The sequence below is a fragment of the Talpa occidentalis genome, unplaced genomic scaffold (genome assembly GCF_014898055.3).
Source record: "Talpa occidentalis isolate TD23 unplaced genomic scaffold, MPIMG_talOcc4v2.1 talOcc4.7, whole genome shotgun sequence".
In the NCBI taxonomy this organism is placed as follows: Eukaryota; Metazoa; Chordata; class Mammalia; order Eulipotyphla; family Talpidae; genus Talpa; species Talpa occidentalis.
The window spans coordinates 129,924,030-129,944,769 of NW_023605083.1; positions in this window are offsets into that span (position 1 = coordinate 129,924,030).

Sequence of the window (20,740 nt, forward strand, 5' to 3'; positions counted from 1 at the left end):
ATGATCTACTAAGTATGCATCATTTCTACTTTTCAATGCAATCTCTATGTTTACCTATGGAAAAGCAGGACTCCTAGTTATAACCCCATCCCCCAAGACGCAATCTGGAAACAAATCTTAAACCTTTTTCTACATAACCCTTACCCCTAATTAATGACCATAATGACACAAGGATTGGGACTCTTGCCAATTATTAGCTTCATCTTTGTGTTCTGTTTCTCAACATAGATTCAATAAACAATTCAAGACTTGCTGGAGTTTGCAAGCAAAAAGCAAAGCCAAAATCCTGGTTATATTAAAACCATCCCTACAACAATAACCTCTGACTGGGAAATGAACTAATCACTCCTGTGGTTCAACTAAGCTCCCCACAGAAGAGGCTGAAATCACAGCCCCCTCAAAAAGGAAGCGCTGGCTTAGTGGACAAGAGAAAAGCATTTTTACTAACCTCCAGGTACCCTTTGTTTCTGAGCTTCTCTGACATACTCATCTCTTTAGCATCACATGCTTCTCATTCCTCCACGCCAGCATTTGATAGCTGAGCTTAGGATGGTGAATGGTGGTGGGTGACTCATAAGCCATCATTTATATTCCATTAGGGGAAAACAAGCAAGACAGAATGTTGGTAACATGTTCTTGGCCAGATTATTTTCCAGAGTTTCCCCTACCTGTGTTCCTTAAAGGCATCAACCAGGAGGAAGTGGAAGTACTTTTAGGGGGAGCTGAATTTTATCTGTGAAAAATCACTGTATGATTGGCAATTGTTTATGATTTATGATTATTTCTAAGTGATGTTCAGTCCAAGAAGAGAGGTCTATGTCAAACAAGACCAAGGTCCACACTTTTTGCCTTGTAACTTTATAGTGTCTGTCCTCGCAGACTATGAGACCTGCTTTATCCAACAGAAAGTGGCGAGCCTGCAGATTCTGAACCTGGACCACATGGACCTTGATGTCTCTGCTCCTGGTCTTGGAAATTGTCCATTTTCATGACTACCTGTAGCGATGAGAGACTACTTGGGAGAGAGCCTAGTTATCTCAGTTACGGCCATTCTAGACTCATCTCCAGCTGGATAATACCCAAAGATGAGAGTTCAGTCTGATCAGCAGAGTCTGATCAGAGCTGCCCAACAGCAACAGACCACGGACAGATGACCGAATCTAGCCAGGACCAGCACATCTACTCCACTGAACCATGGACTCATGAGCAATAATCACCCTTTAAAGACACTGAGTTTTGGGAAGGTGTGTTATACACCAAGAGCTAGGTGGTCCTGGTTGATAAAGAAAAATAAGAAACTGAAGAGATAAGCAGAGGCTGTCATAATATATATTTAAAGATTTATTTATTCAAGAACCGGGGTACAGGCCAGATGCGTGGAGAGTAAGAGGATTCACCAGAGACACAGTGAGCAGAACAGGCAGACTGACTGAAATACACTGCTGAGGGGAGCAGTGCCGAGACAGGAGAGGTCTGCCGTGGGATTCTCGCCAGCTGGCCGGGATTGAACCCACGCTGCAGAGGCTGCAGGCGCTGCAGACAGTTTCACAGTGTGGCGCTCAATTGCCTGCGCCATCAGGGGAGACCCTGTCATAATATATTTCAAATAGGTGGAACATCTAAACAGGTGGAGACAAAAGCAGATAGAAATGCTCCAGTGTCTAGTTTTGAGGGGGGAGAAAAAAAAAGAGGTTTCACTTCAATCAGATGCTTCCAAGTGCTTCCAAGCCCTCCTTCCTCAAAAGGTAGCCCAGACAGATTTTACTGAGAGTCCAAGAACACACAGTGTGAAATAATATAAGATATTCACCTTAGGAAAAGCAAATCCAGGTAACTCACATGTTTATTCAGTAGGTCCATCAGTGAGCGAGCAGATGAAAGGTTAATGAGAAACCCTTGTAGTCTAGAGAAGTTTGGAGCTGTGATTTAACCTTAACTTTCCAGAATTCAGCTTTAACTGCCTTTCAATTTTTGTATGTTTTGAAAGAGATATAATCATACAAAGAATCCAATATATTCCTTATCTTTTTAAAAAATAGTACAATAGTATGCTAATAGTAAGGGAGAGAAGACACATCATAGACATGAATATATTATTCATATTATTCATATATTATTCATGAATATATTATTTGTGTCTAGATGAATGTTTAAAAATATTTCTATTTTATATATAATTATGAATAGCAGAAGTAAATAAAAAGTAGATAATTAAAATATCCCATAACCCCAGCCCCCAGAGATACACAAAGGTACCATGTTGATCCGTAACTCCCCTGGAAGTCTCTGCAAATGCATACAGTTTTAATGAAATTCATTAAAGACAATATTTTGTAGACTATTCTTTGTTGAAAGCAGTATACGTGGAAGAGCTGAAAGACTTTTACTGAACTTGAACTCATCAGAATTTTGCTGGATTTAAGGGCTTTAGGAGAAAATACAGAGTAAGGGTATGTGTTTTATTCACACACCGTCTTTGTCCACACTCGATTAGGGAGCATAGATATGTTATTCAAGCTAAAATAAAGGACAACACACACTTCTATTCCGGTGATAAACCTGCAGAATGTCTCCTCTCCTGCTCTTTGCTTACACTCATTCAACCCAGAGCAGACAGTTGTTCTCGATGCTTCCCATCTTTCTTTGCTCTTAGCTTTCCCAACATTTTTTACTCAAAATGACAGTTCTTTAACTAACTTCTCAGACTATAAACACGGGAAGGGACTGCTGGCTGGAGGCAGCTCCAACTGCGTGACGCAGAAGACTTATTTTCTGCGTAGGATCCCAGCAGTGGTGCCGGGCACGCTAATGCCCAGGACAGTTCAGCCAGAGGCAATCAGCTCTGTGGGAAGGGAGAAAGAAAAACACGTGTGGTTCTTGCTGCCTTCACCTTGGCAGAGAAAAATGAATGGTAAACCTGGGTCTGGGGTACAGAGTTCTGGAAGATCAGCAAAGCAAGCCAAGAACGAACACATGGTACTTGTGTGCCGCAGTGACACCTCAAGAAAAATCACTTTGAGTCGTGCGCCTGTTGGTGTAGCTCCCCGTGGCATGGACCCAGCTTTCTCCCCAAGTCATATGTAAATGGTTTAAGGAAGCTGGTCTTTTCCCCCTCCAGGTTGACCCTACTGAATACCTGACAGCCATTTTACCATGTTTACAAATTATGCAGGTTCTGGGCAGCTAATTATGAAAATATTGAGAAGTCGTGTGAGGACTCCCTCTTGGAGCAGGTTAAGGCAGAGAACAGATTGTAACATCCTTGAAAAATGAGCTGCTTGTTTGCCACTTCTGCCAGGACATTTTCATTTCAACCTATTGCTGTGCTAATCGGAAAGCAAAAAAAGAAAGGAATCACAAATCTCACAGAAGGGTAGGGGAAGAGCAGGCCATCCATGCTCAGATGAGTAAGAGCAGATGGTTTTCTAAGATCCTACATTTCTCTTCTAATGGGTCATAAGCCAAAGAATCCTAGGAAAGATTTGAAAAAAAGGTTTTATAACCTAAATGAGAGGTGATAAATTTTAAGTTCTCTGTAAAAGGGGGCAGTCTTTCTTCAGGTTTGACCTTGCTGTTTTCACACCATCTGGAAAGAAAATCTAGTTGTCTTCTCCCATTTGTTTTATGTTGAGTAAAATTAATGCATGTGCAGTAATAACATAAAGAATATAAGTACATTCTAGACGGATTATAAAGTTGGTTAGATTTCATGATATATCATAGTAATTTAACAAATGTTTTTTTTCTACAATGCCCTTTCTTGCTACATATTTTTTGTAGCTAATTTTTTATTTTAAGCAAATCTATACAAAATAGTTATTGTCGCGCTCTGTAGAAAAGATGAGTTGTGGCAACTGCATCAGGTTAAAAATAGCAAAATAAGTTTTGAATATAGTTATTTTATTATCCAGTTCTATAATCTTTCCATCAGAAAATGAAATGTTCTGGGCCTCCCCTGGTGGCGCAGCGGTTGAGGGCTGGGCTGCGAAGCTGCCTGCAGTCTCTGCAGCGCCAGTTCGAACCCCAGCCGCCAGCGAGGGTCCCACATGGCGCGACAGACCTCTCCTGCCACACCCGCTGCTCCCCTCAGCAGTGTATTTCATCAGTCTGCCTGTTCTATTCCCCACTCTTGCTCTGGTGAATTCTCTCACCCTCCCGTGCTTCTGACTGTACCCAGTGCTTGTAAATAAATAAATCTTAAAAAAAAATATGAAATCTTCTATGTTTAGCTAATAAGGCATACAGTGCACTTCATATTCTGTAACACAACTTTATTATTCTATCAGTCACTACTATTGCATAATGCACTAAAAACCTTAAGTGAATGCTGTCTAGCACTATTATAAATGGTCCCTGAATTATATTAAGGAGAGGTATAGTGTTCTATGGGGATCTAAAATAAATACACATCTTAAATACAAAAGCTTTTGAAAGTTAAGATTTTCTACAATAAATTCTGTCATTCTCTTATTCTTGTTGATCCTGATAAATTTGCAATTGGTATATTGACAAAAATAATATTAATTGATAAAATGTGAAGTGTGACCACATGTCTAGCTTCCCCTACTGTTTGTTTCCATGAGAAGTAAGCTAAGCTCTGGTCCTGAGCTCCTCTTCCAATATTTTCAGCAAAGAAATTTACCAAGTTTTCCCCAACTTTCCACTGGCAGAAAGTTTTACAAAACCTATGGTTTATATAAAATACTGAAGGAAAAGGAATGCACACATCGATGTATGAAAGAGTGAAAAGATAAAAGGAAAAATTATGAAATGACCTCCCCATATTATTTGACTGACATGCATGGTTTTGTAAATAGCTTAGAGCTTTTATTCTCCAGGAATCTCTCACCTGGGCATTGGCATAGGTATGGTCCATACCTCTTGAATATGCCTTAATCAGCTCATCATCTCTGTAACATTAAATATCGAACTTCACAATGACGCCCAATTGCATTGGTCCCATTATAAAGGTGTAGCAATTTTTCTAGGACAAAATGTGTCTGCTTATTCCCAGTCAGTGAAGACATGCTGGATACTGGTGTCCCTTGATTCTTCTTGGACCTTAAGAGACATTCCTTTAACAGCCAGTCCTAAAGTCTTTCTTTTAACTGCAAACAAGCATGTGGCTTGAAGAGTCCACACTTACTAAATCTGAATACTCACCCCTATTCTGTCTTCAGCCGTTTTTTTCTACTCTCCATGTTTTTTCACAGATAGCACTGGCAAGTGAATGAATTACAAATTGCTATTAGTGTGCATCCTTATATCAATTGACTATCAATTGAGCCCCAAAGTTTGAATTTATTCAAAATACCTAGGGACCTATCTAAAGAGTTTGCCTGTCTTTGGTATTATGACCTTCTTAGCAAATTTTGTCTGCCCCCTTTCATTGCAAAACTCATCTTTCTTAACTATGAATATAAAAATCAAAGGAGACTTAAAAGAACTGTAGTTCAGTTTTCTATAGGGCCACTGATGACAGTTTTCATGTCAGAAGTTTTTATTTTAACAAACTATTAATTTGGAAATTAGAGTATAAAGATGTGACCACAGCAGAAAGGATACCAATTATGCTTCCTTGATGCAGACATTTCTCATTATTTTGTCACAAACTTGGACAGCATCCCCTGATGACTGCATCAACTACTAATTGGTTACCTGATTTTGATACATGGAGTCAGTATTCAACTATTTGACCATAATAACCATCTTCCTCTGTCAGGCTAGACATGCTGAGTTCAGCAAAGTCTTTGTGTTTATTCCAAAGGAATACAAGGTTAAAAAAATATGATTTTTAAAAAACCAGTATAGTCAAGTATAGTCAAGCATTTTGGGGGGTTTTGTTTGTTGGTTTTGTTTTTTGTTTTTTAAGCACCAAAGAGAAGAGAGGGCTATGGTCAGCACCTGATATGTTGAGGCACGATAGCATGTTCTCGTTTTTCCCTCTTCTTCTCTCCCTGACTAAGAAGCAGTCACAGAAATGAAACAACGAGCTGCGTCTTCTCAAATTGCCATAATTGAATTTTCTATATACTCCCTGCTAAAGTATAATTTCAAAATCAACATCTACCCACCTGGAAACTTCTTGAACCACTACATTCTGCAGGTTTCACAGGCCGTTAAGCAACTAAACTCTGCAAGTGTAGTACAAAGTTTTGCCAACCTCTAGCCTTAGACATTGTCTGGCATTGAGTAAGCACTTCATAAAGCTCTGTTGATTAGGGGTAAGATCAGTATTAGTGCAGATCTCCACAGGTTGGGAATAGCCTGACATGTGTTTCCATTCTCACCAGACTCTGTTAGGGTAGGTTAGTAACAAGGTAGGATCTCGTCTAGGTAAACAATTGTTAAAATTGCTGGTTCACAATACCTCCAGGTCTTAACACTATAGATCTTAAAAAAGGGAGAGAAAATTTCTGGATTAGGCCAGTAAGATCAACATATAATCAAAATTTGGAACAGCAGTGAAAAAGACTAGTGTAACTATGGATCATTCTCCTCTATTGCATAACCACAGATACCCCACCTTCTCTTTTCTATCTGACTTTTCTCCCTTAACCCACAATATATTATAGACTATTCCGAGTATATTTAAAAACATCAAAATAGTTGTCAAGTCATCTTCTATTTCCAGAACTCCGTTCCTCCATCACTTCCTCTTTAAAAAAAAAAAAAAAGATTTATTTTTATTTATTTATACAAGCACTGGGTACAGTCAGAAGCGTGGGAGGGTGAGAGAATTCATCAGAGCCAGAGCAGAGAGTAGAACAGGCCGACTGATGAAGTACACAGCTAAAGGGAGCAGCGGGCGGCAGGAGAGGTCTGCGCGCCATGTGGGACCCTCCTCCGGTGGCCGGGGAGCAGCCGGGGATCCAACCGGCGCTGCAGAGTCTGCGGGCAGCTTCGCAACCCAGTGCTCAGCTGCTGCGCCACCAGTGAGGCCCCATCGCTTCCTCTTCTTGAACCTCTGCTCTCCTTCTATCCCATCTCGCCTGCCCATCTTCTTTCTCATGGTTTTTCATCTCTTCATGGCAAAATTCCTGTTCTTTTTTATCCACAAAGTTTTCTATTGATTCCTAATCACAATCAATTATGCTTCACCTGAAACAAATTACTAAATCTTAGTTTCCATTAGATTAAAAAATGATTAAAATGAATACCTGAATACCTGCATTAGAGTTGCTAAGTTAAATATAGATCACTTGGTTCTATATGAACACTTTCTCAGTAATAGGATGTGAGCAGAAATGGAATATGCCACATTCTGGAAATTAGAAACATCAGATTAGAAATTAGAAAATGTGGCCTTTGCCACATTCAATCTCTCCCTTACTATCTCAACAGCTACATGTCCAGCTGTACTCTCAAAGACTGTAGAGTTTACTAGATTACAGATCCTAGGTCCCTTAATTTGTGGAACACAGAAACTCTTCAGATCCTCATCAGATTATTATGTAATTGAGAATAAGCTACTAAGATATTGGGGTGATTATTACACTAATTCATCTACCATCCCCCCTGTCAGTATTCCAGAACATGCAAACAAGCAAATAGTAATTAGTTCAAGCAAACACCGGTTGACACTCAGATGTGACTAGTCTAAGACATTTTTGCTATATAGGTGTTATTTAATTTGCTAGCATAGAAAACTTGAAATAATCTCTAAATGTATGCCTCCTCTGAGAATGTCCAACCAACTAAATACCTCTGATGTTAGCTAGCAGGCTTGACTTGATCAGCAACTGTAACTGAAATAGTTCTATGATTCCAAACTGCTTGGTTTAATTTCACTAAAATTGCATCATGGGATTTGGGAACTATGAGGGATAAAAGTGTAAAGAAGACAGGTCTGGATAAATTCTCATTTTTAATCACATTTGAGTAGCAACTAACATTCTATGATAAAACATGAGCTCTAAACTTATTGTTTGCAATAAAAATTGATCATTTCATATCAATGCATTTATAAATGGAAAAGTGAAAAAAATATATGGGCTTGTCTACACTATGAATTTAGCATATAGTATTTCCTGTCAGGAGAAACCCCTCCCCCCCCCAAAAAGAGGATGGATTAGCAGTACCTCAATGGAAACAAGCTTTCTCTCATGCTGTCTTTCAGATCCTGCTTATTCCATCCTGAGTATAATTAGCCTTACCTAGCAAGTGACCCACCTGCTCCATAGGACTAGAGGGACTCGAGACAAATGAATTGCTATCTTCTGGTCTAGAACATCAGGTGTGACCATATTGATGTTCTGTTAGTGGTTATTTCTTTAATGATCTGGTAAGAAAATGAATAACTATGTGGGGAACAGATAACTGAAAAGACTTCATTGAAAAGACTTCATTCCAATACATCATCAGCTTTCATATTTTAAGACACTGCAGAAAAACCTTTGGCTACAGGGAGGAAAAATGCCAGTGGTTACATCCCTAAGTCCTCCTGCCGATGAAATTGCAGTGAAGCCAGCTAAGCCTACAGGGATATTACCAGGTTGAGCTGAACATGGCACAGGATGGAGTGCCATGAATCAATACCTACCTACCTCCCTGCCAATTCAAAAAGTGAAGGCTGCAGTGTACAGAAAAAGCTGTGAAGTGCTCTTGCTGATTTTCTTTTTCGTAAAGCCCATGAGATATCGGCTCTCTTGGGAAACTTTTGCAAATAGAAGGTTATACAACAAGCAGAAAAGATCCAAGGGCTACTATACCTAAGCATGTGGAAGAACTATATTCTATATAATGCATGAAATATCAGTTTGGCCAGCACAATCTAAAACTAAATTGATCCATATGATTGGAATTTTGCCCAGACCCTTTAACCAAAGAGGGGAGGGAGAGGGAAGACATCATTTTGAAATTAGCATTATCAATACAGTAATACATTTTGAATGCTAGTTGGGTCTGACATAGGAAGTGATGTAATAAGAGAGTGCTTACTGCTCCTGCCCCTTGAACAGGAAATATTTTCCTTGAGGAATAGAATACTTGAAAACTGCAGATTGCATTTTAATATTAACCAGATTTCTACATTAAACATGATTTCCGAGAACAATTTGATTTTTCTTTTTTTCTCTTTACCCCCACTGCGCTCCTCAAGCAAGTGATCAGAACCGCGTTCAACCGCGGGCAGCTCCTGGAATGGACCCAGGGCTGCCTGCAATTTAAATGTCAAACTTGGTGCCTTTGAGCGGTAGAGAATCTCACTCAGCAACATGTGTCACTCTTTGCTGCCCTGTCCCTCGTTATTGTGTCTTGATGTGTTCAGATTGCTACAAATTCTCCCTTGGTGTCTTTGATTGTCTCCAAGTGTGAAATTTCAAAGCTTGTTTCTTCTTCACTACGTTTGAGACAAGTAAGTGTAATCCCCTTCTAGAGCTAGCGAGTAGCTACAAGAAAATTCCTAAGGGGGCAGAAAGCAGTTGGTTAAGCTCCTAAGACTAGTTTCTGCAACTAACAGTAGAGAGAAAAAAAACACCTTAAAAAAAAAAACACACACACACACACGCAGGCTAAACATAGCTATTCCCAATGGACATATACACAAGAATTCTAAGCTACCAAAAATGGCCTCTCTCGGGGCAGATTTGACAGCAGTGACAACCCCTGATTGGTTAATGGAAGCATTTCAGGATTTATCGGTTTTGATTGCTATCATCTTTGGCAGCCAGTAAAATAGTGAAATAAAGACAATTTAATCACAGTTGTGCAGGGGGAGGAGGGTGTGGAAGAGCTGCTGCAAGTAATGTGCTGTCATTCTTGATTTGTTGAAAGCAGATGGCTGTGAAATGGGGGGCCACAGAGAAGGATGAATAGGGGAATAAGAATATAGAGTTGCAAGGTAATAAACCCAAATCATGAACATTGCGTGCATGTAATGACATACGTGAGGATAATTGTAGCCGTATAAGATAATTAGGGGTAAAGGGTTATAAACAGAGTTTTTATCGTTCTACAGAGTTAAATAAGAATTTCTGCTCCTGTGGGTGAGGTAAGGAATTAGGAAATAAAAAACAACAACCCTGAAAATCTCTGAGGATCCAGGGACACTGCATCCCACCTCCAGCCCCAGGAAGCCAGGGTGGTGTGATGTGCAAGGAAGTCCACAAGGTGGTCGCGTTGGGATCAGCACACGTTGGTTGTGGAGTCATGGCATGGAGACAATCAAGAGTGGGCAGCCTGGAAAGGGCACCAACTTCTCTCAGCAGTGGTATTTCACTTTGCTAGCAGAGAAAAGAGGTTTGATCAAGAGTTCCAGACCTCAAACATGAGAGACTCCTGAGAGAAAAATAGCACAGCTATTGAAGTCTTTATTTTGACTCAGCCACATATTTTCTTTTCTATTTTCATCCTAAATCTAGCTTCCATTGGAAGGAAGAAATCTAGCATTTATAAAAAAAAAATCTACTGAGTGCTGGGCTCTGTATTTCATGAGTTGAATTTCAGGGTGTCTTATATCAAACCACCTTGTGGAATAGATATCATCTTGATTTAAAATAATGAGCGATGACATAGAAAGGTCAAGTATCTCTTCTAAGGTCAGAAAGCATAAGCTGTGTCAGGGAACAGGTTGCAGAAGCAAATGTAGAACTCAAGGTTGCTTGAATCAAAGATTTGTGCTTTTTCAGCACATTATTACCTCTACTACCCAGACTGATCTTCCCACAGTGTGACTGGCTATGTGGGATTATCAATAACTAGCTCTGGGCACCTGCGATTTAATGCTCTCAGCCTGCATCATTGCACCAAGTCAGCATTCAGTGAAAGCCTTTGGCCTTGGTATCCATTTCTTTAATCAGCTGCTTTGCTAGGAAGCACTCTAGTTTCTGTGCTCACAAAGTTATCCCCTGAGCTCCATTCAACTTCACTGTCACCAACTTCACTGTGACCCATCTTGCCAAGATGGTCGAGGGTCCTTCTTATACTACTGGTCACTGCAAAGTTTAGTCCAACCTTGGTGAAGACTGCCCCTTGCCAGCCTTTCCCACTGATGGATTTGTTCTGTATGCTGCTCCCTCCACACACATCCCAGTAAGGGAAACCCCACTTTCACTCCAGAAGCAGTGGGTATCTGTCAATGATGTTCCACCAGAGCTTCTATCAGCATTTCAAAACATGTAAAAATACTTTCAGTGGTTTGATTTTCAACTTCAAAACACAGGATCAAAAACGGATAAAAGTGAAAGGGGAAAAAAAAGACAAATGCACAACTATAGTTAAATAATTCAATAATCTCATCTTGATACTTGGTAGACTATATAGGTAGGAATCCAGTGGCTGACTATTGATTACTATCAACCAATTTAGTTAATAACTATAGAAAGGTATAACCCATATTCACAGGGTACACACTCTTTACAAGTATATAAACTATCCATCAGATAAATGATATATGAGTTTAAAATGAACCTCAATTATTAACAAAGGTTGAAATCAAGCAGACTATGTTAACTGACTAAAACTGACAAATTTTAAAACTTGTAAACAAGAACAGAAATATTTCTGTAATATACCCATTATGTGGAAATTGAAGGATAAGCTTCTAAATAATCCATAAAGAAAAGAAATCACAGGGTGTTGTACATATGGCTGAGTGAATAAATCTGAAACACAATATATTGGAATCTGTATGATGCAACTAAAGAGAGTGCTTAGGATGAAATATGTTGTTTTAAGAATAAAATCAGTGATACAGGCTTCCCTCTTAAGAATTGAGGAAGAAGAGGAGGAAAACTAATTAAATCCACTGTAAGTAAGACAAAGGAAATAATGAAGATGAGAACAGAAAACAATGAAATAGAAAATACATAAATAAAAGATCAATGAAGAAACATCTTTTTAACAAAATTAACAATCCTATACTCACACTGGTCACTAAGAATTACCAAAAATAAAGAATAGAAGGGTACATCACTATATAGTTTTTAGAAGTTAAAGCATAAGATAATGTTATGAATAATTATGCTACCAAATTTGAAAACATAGATGTATTAGACAAATACTTTGAAATGCAAATTTGCCACAACTGGTGCATAAAAAAATAAGCCGTCTACTAAGCAAACTGAACTTGCAATTGAATTTCTTTCTCCCATAAAATTTCCAGACCAGATACATGTGGCTTTAGTGGTGGTAACTTGTAGCATCGATTTAAGAAATAAAGGGAAGGTCATTCCATGCAAAACATTTTAGAAGAAAATAAATAACATTGTCCAGTACATTGTACAAGGCAATTATTTCATTAATAACAAAACTAGAATGAAAACTATAGATCAATATTCCTCACAAATAGGCATATGCATTCCAAACATAATTCATAAATAAACTTGATGTTGTACCATCAAATGGGTTTATCCTGACAATATCATATTTCTTCAACTTACAAAAATCAAGTTAACAGAATAAGAGAGGGAAACCGTATGACCATTTCAATAGGTGCAGAAAATAAATCTGTGAGAATTAAATGCCGCTTGTGATATACATTTTCAGTAAATTAGGAAAAGTGGCATCTTCCTCAACTTTAAAAAGGAATCCTCAAAATGTCTAAAGCTAATCTCTAACAGTAAAGACTAAATGCTTTCTACCTACAATCAAAAACAATATGAAGGTGTCAGTTCTAATCAGTTCTATTCAACATTGCATCGGCATTCCTAGCCAATGCAATAAGACAAGGCAAACCAAAGAGGCACACAGGCTAGAAAGGAAGAAGTAGTACTCTACTGATGACAGAATAATATACTTAAACTCCCACAGAAAAGCTACAACGAAGTTATGGCAACTTGTAAGTGATGTTATCAGGTTGATAATGTGTAAGATTTATAGACCAGATTTCTATATACCATCAAAGAATCACTGGAAAATAAAGCTTATAAAAACAAATCTTATGTCCCTATATTGCACATGTTTCAAGTGATCAGAGTATGAGATATGGAAAAAAAATACTTTGGGCAGAATCCAAAGATCTAAAGATTAAAAGAGTGATGCTCTCTTAAAGACAATTGTGCCCACACCATGATGAATACCACTTGTAGACCCAACAATATCAACATTATTCTTGCAGAGAAGCTGAAAATGAGATCTTATGGCAAACACACATTACTGCCCATTAGGAAAAATAATATTTTAAGGCAACTGAAGTTGAATTCTAGCACGTGAAATATTAACTGCCAATCAGGAGAGAGATGCCATGTTAAGAAGTTCTCGAGAAAAGAATAATAATATGAGTCCTGAATCAGTTATGCTAAGGGATCTAACATCATTTCAGCACCTGTAATTTGTGATTATTATTAAGCCATGAAATGAAAAGGTGAGCCAAATGGTATGTGCTCTCCAGTGGTAAGTTTATGTTGGAATGAGATACTGGGCCACCAGAGCCGCTAAAATATTTTTAATGAATTCATAAAGAAAATCCAGACACTTAAAAATAACAAGGTCTACAACAGTGCATTTCAATAGAGTTTGCTAGAGGGGAATCAATATTTTTCCTCGACTTCCTTCCTTTGATTCTCTTACAAATACAGACATTGGAAAGTGAAGACATCATTAGCTTCACCTTAAACATTGAGTCAAGGGCAGATGTTTCAAATTTTAGGGCCCAGATTTGAGATAGAGCTACTTCTCAAATATTGTGTACCTCATTGATTCCAAGGAATGCAGATCACATATCATTTTTCTTGTTACCTAAGTAAATAGGATGATAAACAGGCACAGCATTTTTATCACCATGCTAAATATTCTCATAACTCTGAATTATTAAAATCATATAAAAGTATTCTAGATCCAAAGTTTTATTTCCCATTAAACTTTACTTAACAATGGGGTTGATTTCCCCCAAAATGCTAGGTATTATAGCTACAGTAATAACAATAATAATAATAATCAACACCTTACTTTTACTGTACAACACAAGCTATTCTCCTGTGATTCTGCTTTCAATCATCATAACCTCACCAAGATGGATTGATACTATTTTCCATTTGGGAGATAAAATAAGTTCTAGAGAGTTTAAGTTGCTGCCACGGTCATTTAGTTATGAAATGATATAAATGAGTTTTATAAATAAGTTTGTCAGGGTAGAGATTTGCAAATACTCTGAACACTAAAGTCTTAAAAACTATGATATTGCATTTCACTGAGAAAAACAGTAAAAGTATCTAGAAATATTAAAGTTCCTGTAGCTTTCCCCTCCCCATACAAAATTTGTGCATGGAGTTAAAGTATGAAAAGGCACTATGACAATTTAGAGCTAAGATGAAGCAAGCCTCTATTTTAGAAATTATACTGCTGTGTAAAAGACACAAGTAAAGACATCTTCGAGTTTCACAACTGTCTTGAAAGAATCACATGGAAAGTAATTAGAATGGATCAATCCTATTAAATTCTATCTGAAAAGGATTTCTACATACAGAGCTCAGCAGATCTTCACACACACACACACACACACACACATACACACACACACACTCACACTCTACCCTTTCTTGCAATTCTTGAGATAGTGTGCCCTAGTTTCAAATCACCAATATTTTTTTACATTATTGGTTTCCAGTCCAGAGGAGGAAAATCCCTAAAAAACAAACAAACAAACAAAAAACTTGAAGTGAAAAATCAATCCAAAAGATTCTAAACACTTGTAGCAGAGGGAAAACGATTGTCATGGAGGAAACAACAGTGGGGTGAGTATGTGGAAAGAAAGCTGGCTGGCGCTACCTGACATGAAGACTAGTTATTCTTGTAGAATTACAGAAACAAAGCAGAGAGGATGCCTGTGGATGGCTGGATCCCTCCCTCTCACCCCCACAGTACTGGGGAGGCTTAATCCAAACAATTCTAGATAAATGGGCCTCTTCTTTGTTTGAAGGAAATCTCCAGGGTCTCAGATTTCAAAATTGCCCTCCCTTACACATTCCATATATTTTCCCCAACTTTCATAAATCTCTCCTTTTATTAAGTAAATCTAACTTTCCCATATGAGTGTTAGGTTTGGAAGAGAAATATTATACAAGCCTTCTCTATTTCCCCAAAGTTCCAACATAACCATAGGAAAATATTTGTGATCTTGCTGTTTCTAGTGACAAGGATCCCTTGCACACCGTCTTTACCTACACACATAGCAACTCTCAAACAAAAGCGCTCAGACACACAGACACAGAAGCCTTCCTTGTTGAGCCTTCACCCTACCAGGCATTCTGGAATCATTTCATTCAAAATCAATCCTACTCTGTTTCCAAAGTGTGATCTTTGGAACACAGAGCACATTTTTCACGTTCATGTGCTATACTTACTAAATATCCAGATTCCAAGGTTCCTTTCCAGACGTGTTGAAATAGAATTTGCAGGGATTGAGCCCAGGGACCTGTAACTGTTAATTAAACACTGAGCTGTACTGAGTTAGCAGAACATCAGGGTTCAACTACTTCTAATTGAGACTCAATAAGCATCTCATGAAAGAGTATGACTTCTGAGATCCTCTGACTTCCCCTGTCTTCTTGGAATTCCTGATGAAAGCAACATCTTTTTCTATCACTCATAATGAGAAAGTCCCTAAAATAAGTGATTCCATGTCATCTCTAAAGAAGACTAGTTATGTATTGTGATGCAAAGGGAACACACACAAATTGGGTTATCTATTGGAATCTCTGTCAATTCATAGAATGCTACAAAGGTGAAGACACATATCTTACTGGTTTTGATATTTTTCTAGAATCATTACTTTTGCAGCTTCTTATGCAGTTCTAGACATGATGTTGAAACTTTCTCCATCGTGTACAACTGCCATTGTTGGTGGGACGGGGGTTAATGTCTTGCAATACACAGTTGGGTGTAGACATACTCTACAGTGTGATGGACAGAAATATTTTGAATATAATTAGGGCAATGAGATAATGGCATCTATGCATTTTTTTTTTACCAAACTCTAATGTACTGAATATTAAAAAGATAAAGTTCATCTAATTTAAATTAGCTTAAATAGCTACAAGACTAGTGTACCATATTGGTCTTTACAGGTTTACTCATTCAATACCTCTGTCAAAACACCAGATAAACCAATCTCCTAATTTTATTTTAATTTTTATTTACTGAGGTAACACTGGATAAGTTTCAGGAGTACAACATCACATTTTCACAGCTCAACAAGTGTATAATTTCACCATGCCTATCACCAAAGGACTAGTTACCATCCAGCACTATCCAGTCAAATCCTCTACCCACTTCACCTATACCCACAAACTTCCTCTGCAGTAACCACGGTTCTGTTAGAAAGCAAGTTTGTTTTTGTTTTGTTGTGTTTATCCATTTGCTTTGTTTCTTAATACTGGATTTATGAATGTAACCATATGGTATTTGTCTTTCTTTCAGAATTATTTCACTTCGCATAATCCACTCAAGTTCCACTCATGTTGTCCAACATGGCAAGATTTTGTCTCTTTAAATACCTGAGTAACAGTCCAGTGGGGATCGACAGATACCAGGTTAAAAAAAAAAAATCTTACAAAAAGTGAAAGTATCAAGCAGTCCAAATATTCAACTACTCAGTGAAACTGCCCATCATATTTGAAGCTTTAATCAATAGCATGTGTGACACATGTATTTTTTTCTACCCAAAACACAGTATAGCTTCTTAACTCATTTTCAGTAGACATTTTCTTTAGATAATTTGATCATAAAGCCTTGATAATCAGACTGAAACTTTTAGCAGTTAGGTTTCAAGCCATAGAGGGAAACAAAAGAAACTTGTCAAAGATTTTATCTTGTGATTGCAAATCCATTCAGGACTATAAATTTGTCAGAGAAACCCACTGAATGATCCTTAGGGAAACCAAATACATTTGCAAAGGAAACTCTAACCCCATACAAGTGTCAAAAGGATAGGAAATCAATGGCTGTGGAGTCTTTAGACTGTCAAAGAGACATGCTTCGGGCTGTGTTGGCGCTGACTCTTTGGGAAACCTGAAGGAATATATAGTCTTACAACAACCAGCTTCATTAAAGCTCATTTTCTGCAGACCACTTAGTTATCACTGTTTAAAAATGGTGAAATGCTGATATTCCCAACATACTCATGAAAGATAATTAAATCTAATGTTTTGCCCTAAAAATTGCTAATGTTGTAGCAGTCAATAAGAATGACATGAATGCCTTTATCTTCACACTTGTAAGCAAGTAACTTGCTATAGCAAAAACTTGCTAGGGTGTAGAGGATAGGGAAAAACAAATTCCATGACCTAGTATCATGGAAACAACATCAAAGCTTTTTATCCTGATGGCTTGCAAATAAAATTACCATGATGTTCCATCACAATGAAATTAGTTCAACATAAGCCAGTACATAACCAGTATTTGGTTGTGCCTTTTGTAACTCAGGAACAAAGTGAGGAAGAGCTTCAGTCATCTGATCAAACAGTGACCCCCAGGAAGCACTGAAAAGGCAGGGCTCACACACCTCGCTGCAGATATCAAGCCTCAGGTTCAATCTACTCCTGGACGTTAATGCTGCTTTATCATCATCTATCCCAAATCCTGGACCCAGAGGGTAGCACCAAGAGGTCCACCTGCCCAACCTCAAAAGGAAGCCATCACATTATTTGGTGTGTTTTAATTTCCATAATGAACAAATGGTGCCTTGAGTCACAGCACATACAATCTGCTTACTGTTTTCATTAGTGAGGTTCTCTTGGTAACCAATAAGAGGTAGTTGTGTGTCAAAGCATGAGTAGGGTAGCTGGTAAATAAAGGTGGTGCAATGCAGAAAACTTGTTATTTCTGTAAAAAAAAAATAGTTCTTTACTCAATACCAGCATCTGAAAGGCTTTTTGCCATAGTCTAATTTTCCCAAACTTGCTAAGTATAAGAATCTTCTGGAATGGTAAATAAAGATAAGCAGACCCTCTGCTACAGATTCTGATCCAGTGAGGATGACCTAGGATTCTGAACTTTTAACACATATCCGTAGTTTGAGAAACACTGCCCTGGTTTATTGTCCTGTTGCAATTGACTATCAGAAAATAAAGGCTGGTGCTAAATAAAGCAGTGGGTTCTGGGCAAGGTCACTGACTTCTGGTCATGACTAGTTCCTCTCCAGTTCCTTACAGTTCCTCTCCAGTTCCTTACAGCTCTCTATAGTATTAAAGACATGTTTGTAGAAAGTTGTCCATCTAGTTGTTTACACACAAAGGCAGGGGAATCCTGCCATGACCTGTTCTAGCTGTCACATTTAAGGTTAGATTCCATACTTCTGACAGCTTCATAAAAAGTTTGCTCATTTTCTAATCACTCTAAAATGGATTTTTGTCAATTCCTAGCCTGTTCAGAGACCAGACTCTGACATGGGTGTTTGCGTGTGGTGAGCTTGTGAGGGAGTTCTTAGGAGAGAAACAAACAGGAGTAGTCAGAAGGACACTATCAGAAATGCACTGCAACAGGGCCTCCCCTGGTGGCGCAGCTGTTGAGCGCTGGGCTGCGAAGCTGCCCGCAGCCTCTGCATTGCTGGTTCAATCCCCAGCCACCGGCGTGGGTCCTACATGGTGCGCAGACCTCTCCTGCTGCACCCGCTGCTCCCCTCGGCAGTGTATTTCATTGGCCTGCCTGTTTGTTCCCCACTCTGGCTCTGGTGAATTCTCTCACCCTCCCATGCTTCTGACTGTACCCAGTGCTTGTATAAATAAATTAAAAAAAAAGAAAAAAGAAATGCACTGCAATAAAGACATCAGTTAATCCCACAGAGAGTCCTGGAATAGGAAAGCCTTTCAGAGTTCCTCCAAACTAAGGCAAGAAGGCAGGCCTTTAAGCCGCCATATTGATGATTTATTCATTGTAGGCTGCCCTTGGCCTATGACCCTGGAAAAGTCAGTCATCTTCTGAGGGCAATTCTTTGGGAGGATTCAGTCAGAACCCATCAGCAGCCAACATCAACTAGAGAAATGAGTTGGTCCTGAAGGTCTTGAAGGTGAGAGCAAGGACACACGCCACAGTATCCACTGCAAACACCAACTATCAATCCCAATCTCACTCACCTTGGTTCATGCCTGCTTGCTCCACATTTCAGGAAGAAAACAAATAGGCTGGGGCCTATGGTCACTTCTGAGAAACCTAAGAAGTTCTAAACACTTTAAGATTGGTGATTTAGAAGAGTTTGTGAACATTTTCAGCATACAATAAGGGCAGAGTGGGAGAGTCAACATATTTTAGCACTAAGACGTCAGGTTTCATTAGAGTTAGTTGTTCCAGGAAAGCAAAGGGAAATAAAACACAGAGAAACACTAACAAAGACTCACGTTACCAGCCTTTTAAATACACTGACCATACATTGGTGGTTTATATTGCAAAAAAAGGAAATGTGCATTTTACACATTTCAGTGAATCAACTTTCTCATCCACTAAGGTCTCTCATCAATCATTTAGTGGTCAGACAACCTCACAAACAAGGAGTGCATCCAAGCTCACTTCGGGAGTTATTATGAATTTCAGGTGTTGTGTGCTGGCCTTTCACAGTGAATACTTTCACAAGGTACTCAGCAACATGCGGCACCAATCCACTGCTAAATGGTCTGGTTCTCAAATTTTCAACTGGGGATAATCACACTTAAGTCAAGTGTCAACAGAGGTCTTATTTAACGATGAAAAGCCAAACAGTGCAATCTATGCTCTAGCATTGCCTATGAGACCCAGTGTCTCCAGGGGCAGGTTTTCTGCTGTCCTTACTAAAGTGGAAGGTCTTTGGATGTGAACTGGCAATTGTTCATGGGGAGTAGCCTAAAATCTCATAAACTTCCATGCTCAATTTGAACACAGGCAACACTATGAACTTTGAACATGAATGATCACTGGTTTGGTAGTGTGATGAGCCAGAAAATCCTAGAACCCAAATCTAAGTCAACATGTCCCCCAGGAACACAAAGGGGTCTTGACATTGCTGCTCATTAATTCATACTGATTGTTGCTATAATTCTAGTTCTTGGTAATTAACACCAGTATTGGTTTTTGTTTCAGTTGGGAACCACCACCTTTTTATTTTATTAGGGAGAGAAGGGAGGGACAGTCTCAGATCCAGCCTTTTGTTGTCTGTTTCAACCAAATGTGCTCTTTTTCACATTCCTTTTTCCTCTATGCTATCCCCCATAGCATAGCCATAATTAGCCTTTCCATTGACTATTTTCATGGGACCTGGGCATAATTCATTGAAGGATGAAAGGAAAGAAGACTATGATACCAATCATTGCCCCAGAACGTCATTCTCTAGAGTACTTCTATAATGATAGATGTCTCCAGAGATATGATCAACTGTAATAAGTGGTTTCAATAAATAGGAATTAATCATTTTAGTGTTAATTTCCCCCTTCCATATTATAAATACAATTTTTCTTCTATATAAGAAATATGTAACCAAGAAATCACTCATTTAACAGGGGTTTCTTCACAGATATACCTATTTCCTGACCTTATATACCTATTCATAGGACCTGAGCACTCCTGTTGCAGGGCAGTGAATATTTCTACTGTGGGTTTCTGTGACCATCTTTCAAAAGTTTTACCACCTATGCACAGGACTTAGTTTTCTCTCAAGATTCTTTTTTCCCCCCAGAGCCAATTTTACCAATACTGAGCCATTTGGCTGGAACGAAAACCAATAATTGGTTTTGATTTGCATTAGAATTGGAGTTATGGAGGAAAGTAAAATGAGGCCAAAAGTAGTAAAGTGAAAAGATGTATTGACCTTTGGTTTTCTAAGGGCTAATGGACTGCT